The sequence below is a fragment of the Centruroides sculpturatus genome, unplaced genomic scaffold (genome assembly GCF_000671375.1).
Source record: "Centruroides sculpturatus isolate CEXI.00-Female unplaced genomic scaffold, Cexi_2.0 scaffold344, whole genome shotgun sequence".
Lineage (NCBI taxonomy): Eukaryota > Metazoa > Arthropoda > Arachnida > Scorpiones > Buthidae > Centruroides > Centruroides sculpturatus.
Genome location: NW_019384558.1, coordinates 495,641 through 502,041, shown reverse-complemented (window position 1 = coordinate 502,041; position 6,401 = coordinate 495,641).

Here is a 6,401-nt window from a genome sequence, read left to right as displayed (position 1 = left end):
GAAAAAAATTAAAACCAGCTGCAACTAGCTGCAATTGTGTCGTTGGTGCGAGTTCTTGCAATGTAAAACATAGTTTTCTGAATTTTGTGCATTAACGACGCGGAATGTTTTGCTCTTTTTCTTGAATTTGTCTGTGTTTTGAATGTTGTTTGCATGTAGCATATAAGCTTGAAATCAAACTGTGGCAAGCGCGTAGTGATAAAGAAAATAAACAAATAAGACCCTGATAAACGAATATACAGAAGGGTTTCCGTATAGAATTGGGTCTAATAGTCGATCAACCAAAGCCTGGTTTCGGTAGCTCGAATGATGGGAATACCGCTCGACGATTTTTCGAAAACTCAAGCATTTCTGCTGCTATTACAGGGGTTGATGAGGACTCGATTAAGCGTTTCCGTGTCATATTGCAGACAATTTCGTGTGGCCACGAAATCGATTTCATAGAATTTCAAGATTATGCTTTACAGACAGCTCGTTACTTTGTGCAGTTATATCCGTGGTTCCGCGTGCCAACTTCGGTACATAAGATATTAATTCTTGGTGCAGAAGTGATAAATTCATCAATATTTCCGATAGGGCAGATGTCCGAAGACGCTCAAGAGTCTACTAANTGTATTTCCATCAAATACAACTTTCAAATGAACTGTATGGAATTTTATGACTTTAAAGCGTAAAACGGCGCTATATAAAAAAAATTAATTCTACTGAAAAGTATAAAAATTAATGTTGTTTAAATTTTTACAATGTGTGTATGTATAATAATTCAGATTGTTTAAAATTTTAATGTATGCATTGTTGTATGCTACTATTTTCGTAATAAATGTTATAAACTTATGAATTTTATAAGGTATTTTTTGATTTTCATCGATATGTCCTTTATTTTCCCCCAAAAAATATGGTCACTGTAATTATAGCCAATCTTACCCGTTTTCACAAAATGTAAGAATTAGGTCCCTTGTTTCCAGACTAATTAGAGACCTGGTCCCGATTCTATTTCTGGACGTCTCCTGTTCACGTCCAGTCAAACGAACTCTTTTCAACGTTTCTGGAACGTTTACAATCGTTCTATAATCGAACCAATATTCGAATTTTATGTTCGAGTTTAATTCGAATATTGTTCGAATTTGTTCGAACAAATTCGAACAAAACATTCGAAATAGAAAGCCACTTTCAACAACTTTCAGCCTCATATCTCCCACACCCTTATAGCTATCGAGACGCAACCCCCTGGTGCACGAATGGAGACTTGGGGCTACTACCACATACAAACATCATTCACGTGCGATGTGTAGTTTTGGCGGAAAAGTGAAATATAGGAATATACATATCTATTTTTATATATAGATATAGATGAGAAGTCAGCAGAAATCGATCTCCCATCTCCAGCATCAGAAGCTGAAAATTGTTTAGCACGTCGATTAGATAAAATTAATTAAATAAACTTGTTTCTGCGAATTCACTAGGTACCGAAGCCCCTTCGGCCGTCAATTTAAAGTTCTACACTATTATCTTTAAATTGAACGTTTCTATTTCTCGGGACGAAGACCCGGGGGTGGATTTATGAGAAGCAGTGTCTTTTGTCTTTTCATTTTATTGAGTTAAACCTAGTGAAAGAGTCCTTGATACATTAAGGTATGAATGTGAAGATCGAATAATAGTTAAGCAGTAACTACAGTATCTTCGTGTGGGATGATGATGCAATAACATTTCCGAAAAGATATGAATTGCTAGCGGAATATTTGAAAGGCAAGCGTGTGTCGCGGACACATCTGGGTATATTAGTCGCTTTCTCTTGTGATGACTACGCTAGAGACCAAACATACCGTTTCTTAACTCTGTTAATTTTCAACTTCTGAATAATGGAAAAAAAACGATAAATGTCAACGTTATTCTTTGTTATGTTGTTTTTAATTTTATAACATTTTAAATGTTTTAAATAAAAATATTTATCTATATATATATATATATATATATATAAGAGGATGTGTGCTTGTTTGTTTGTTCGCTACACACTCTTAGGCCGTTTGACGCATTGCTACTAAAATCGGTACTTACTTTCAAATATTTCTAACTTAGATCACGTCGTACATCCCATCCCGAAATATCGATTGCATTTTTATAAATCAATTAATATTTATTTACAGTCGATTTTCTGAGTTACACGCAGTGCCATCTATTGGCAAAAAGTTAACAAAATAATTAACTAAATATAATTCTTACAAAAAATATACAGTATATTATATTCACTGAATTCTGCACCAATGACATAGCGCGAATAGATGCGCCATTACAGCGTTTGGTAGCACATAACACTTGCTAACGTGGAGTGTAGTAGTGTTTTTCCCCTGTACATCATACTTTTCCAGTTAGCAATAGAGTCGTGCCGGTTACGTATCTAACTCCGTTCGGGGAAATATTTGAATTGAAATAACATAATTTTCGGTTTGTATCATTCGTTCTCATATAGTTAATTGGAGTCTACTGCTACCAAGGTTTCCACTTCTCCTCCCGTCTTTCATCTATCTAAATCCATTCTCGAAATTTAGGAAAAACAGACAGACAGACAACAGTGGGAATTTATAAATTTAAAATTTTTTCGAATTGCATCCCAAAAAAAGTATCCGAGTACATTCAGCATTTAGAATTAGTGCATTGTACTTTCGTGGTAAAAGCAGAAAACAGTGACAGATAGTCTGACAAGAAGATGCGCCAGTGCCTATTTCGGCCCATTACTCAACATAATGTACAGTACAGTACACAGAATATTGTGTAGTCGACTCAGATGGGAAGCTATCAATACGAGTTAAGTTTTTGTCACAATGTGTATTTATATTAAAACGTGATCCATAACATATTTTCCCGGTCGAATATTTATTTCCTACGTTTACGATTAAAACTATGTAAATTTGGTAAATATATTAATGTAAATACATTGCTTAGGATACTAAACAACCGTTCACTTTTAAAACGAATATTGCATTTAGTTATCGTAAACGTTCTAATAGATTTTACAAGTTAAACTACTCCACTACTAAACTTTCGAAATTTTCAACTTTTAAATTTGTACAGCAAATAATTTAATATTTTCTTTTATATTAATGAAAGCGAATATGTCAAATTTTATAATTAACGTGACGTCATCGGCCGAATGTCTTTCACGACAACAATTATGCAACAACGAACTTCTTCGATAATTGTTAACGAGTCAACAATTCAAATTCCATTGTTCTTTGTTTGCATCAAGGCGATATTTTCGTGTTCCTGGTATTTTCGAAGAAATAATAGCGAGAAATTACAGAACGATGGAGGGAAGAGGAAAATACGGTATTTTAGTATAAGAAACAGAGAATTCAAACAAAGAACAATGGGCTTTTAATTGTTTATTCGTATGTATATGGGAATATATATATTAAGTAAATGTAAATGCAGTACTTAAATATAAAGTATTGCTATCAAATATAAATATAATTGCTAATTAGAAGTGAATAGAATTAGAAATAATAATTGTAATTAGTAGTAGTAGTAGTAGTAGTAGTTTTTCCAATGCTAGATAGCATACCAGACAGCAATAATCTTTCATCGATTTTGGTCATGGGCGAGGGCTTCAGCTTTCTCCGAAGTCATATTGAGCATCTTCAAATCTTGAAGAAAAGTTACACGCCAAGTATTTTTGGGGCGTCCTCGTGGTCGTTTGGCACCAGGGAAACTCATTTCATGGCTGTCATAGGAACCCTATTGTTCTCTATACGAAAACGTGGCCGGCCAGTTGGACTCTTCTACCGGTGATAAGGTTATGAAGTTTGCACTTCCATTCCATTCGAGAACCTTTCATTGGTAATATGATCTAAATATCAGATTTTTTGGATTCGTCGTAGGCATCTCTGTTGGAAAACATTAAACCTTCCAGTGTCGCCAGTGCCAGTAAGGCACAACGGCCTACACCAATGCTGGCGAGCCATCTTATGATATACAGTACCCCCGCGTTTCTTTATGCAGCGCTTGAGAAGCGCTTGACTGCAAACACACTGAAACTGGTTTCTAATTGGCCAACGCTGCTCGTGACGTCATTTCGCTACACTCTCGCTGCATAAAGAAACGCGGGGAACATTAGCTCGTGCATCGCCTGTTGGGCGCCTTTCAACTATTGCACCATCACGTGCGTGCCGTTCTTTGTGCCACAATCATTTTCTAGTATATATTTTCAGTTATGTATTTTAATAAACAATATTTACAACGTGCAAATATATTTTTAATTATTTTATTCGTTGATATTTTTATATTGAATTGACAAATGTGGATTAAAAATGCCTTTTTTTATAGGAATATTTGACTTACTGACATAAAAATTGGATGTTTTGTAATCAATTTTAAATTAGGATTGATTAGGGATTAATGCAATTAAATTTTCGTGGTTATAAGTTGAAGGGGTGGGAAATAATGGGGGTCGGGTATAACTTCGGTAGGATTGGATTTAATGACGATTTTACTCATTATTAACATTTATAATTTTTTAAATATAAATTATTTAATAAAATATGAAAATGGATAACACCACCAAATTTTTTGGATGGTTAAAAATGTTAATAGAAAAAAAAATCACATATATTTACAATTTAAATAATTCCATTAAAACATTATGATTTTTTCGAAATTCCTAGAAATTTTAAAACAGCACAAATTGAGTCTGGGATCCGTTAATACTGGCCTCATTATATTCTTAGCTCATCAGTTTATGAGTGGATAAAACACTGGTAATTGGTTGCAGGTTTATGTCTCACCAACAGGCTGGCAGCATGGAGTTTTCTGGAGTTTTGTCACTTATCTAACACCTAAATAGGGTGAGTTTTTTACAGGAAGTCCTGCAGGGAGAAATCTCTCCTTGGCAAGATGTCCAAGTGTTGAATTGCCTTCTCCCATGAATCTATCCATTCTGAGATAATTAACTGATATTCGATATTAAAAGCACCATGTAAAAACACTGAAAAATTTTGCAAAATGTGTTGAACAGTATAAATTTTCATATCAGATATATGAGATAATGCAGGTGTCAGATTTATCAATTCCTGTTAGTCTGCAAATGTATTTATTTGGATTATTGAGTTTATAAAAGGAAAAAAGCATATTATATTTTGCAAATTAAAATAAAATATAATATTTCCTTAAACACACACTAATAATTGTTTTCCTCTTAAAACTTAAAGATACATCGTTGATAATAAGAATATTAAAACTATTACAGTGAAATGTTAACTTAATGTGTGTGAGAGTATGTTTAATATAAGTATAAAGAATACACAAATGCTATTCATCAATGTTTATTACAAAAGTATAACATAAAAATGCCCATCTCTAAACCTTCTAAATAAAATTCCAGAATAGTTTAATGCAGATAAAATACAAACGTTTTCGATCTATATAGGAGATCTTCTTTAGGTTAATGTTTCATTTATAAGGTTCAAAGGTGTGCGTTTTTATGATATAATATGCTCCAGCCTTACAGTGTTTGAACTATTACAAGTATACCTAAAGACCAAGTTTTTAAACAGTTCTTTAAACTTTGCAAAACAATATCAATTGAGCTAATTTTTAATTTTTAAATTTTTTTTTACAATTTTAAATTCAGTAAATAAGGCTTAAACATAGGACTTATTAGTCTATTACATTGTAAGATTATTTTAAAATCACTCAAATTCAGACTAAAAACTTTTTCACTTTGTGTACTTTATTGATATATTTGATTAATGTTCAGAGAATTATTACAGATATTTACTTTCTTTTACAGATTACTTTTAGTGCAGATTAATTTTAAAAAATATCCTTATACAGTATTGATTATTTATGTGAAGAGTTGTTATAAAATTCAAGAGGAAAATGCGTATGTGCATATTAAGTCAAATGCTGTTTTTATTTTGTCAATGTGCCATAATGTAAGAGACGTGTGGGTCAGAAAAACTCATGGAATTTCAAACAAAAGTTTGAGTAAGAATCCTGAATATAATTTATAAAAATCAGTAGATAAGTCAGAGTTGGGACAGGACGATACGGTAAGATAGTCTACACTCTACAGTGTAATGCAGAGTCGTCTGGGCCTCCGGGCACAGCGGAATTCCTGGTAACGAAAGGGCTGATGCCCTTGCCAGGAAGGTTGCCAACCTCCATGTTACCTTCTCCTTTGGGAAGGTCCCCATCACTTACATTAACAAACTATTATACAATCAGATCATCGAAGAGTGGCAGAAGGATTGGACAGATTCAACAACTGGAAGGCTTGCTTTCAATTTTCTGCCATCTGTTAGGAGTCGTCAACTCCTAAAGCACATCACCCCTTCCTATTATCTTACGCAGTGCCTCACCGGGCATGGAAATTTCCCAGCCTACCTCGCTCGGTTTGGCAAAAGAGA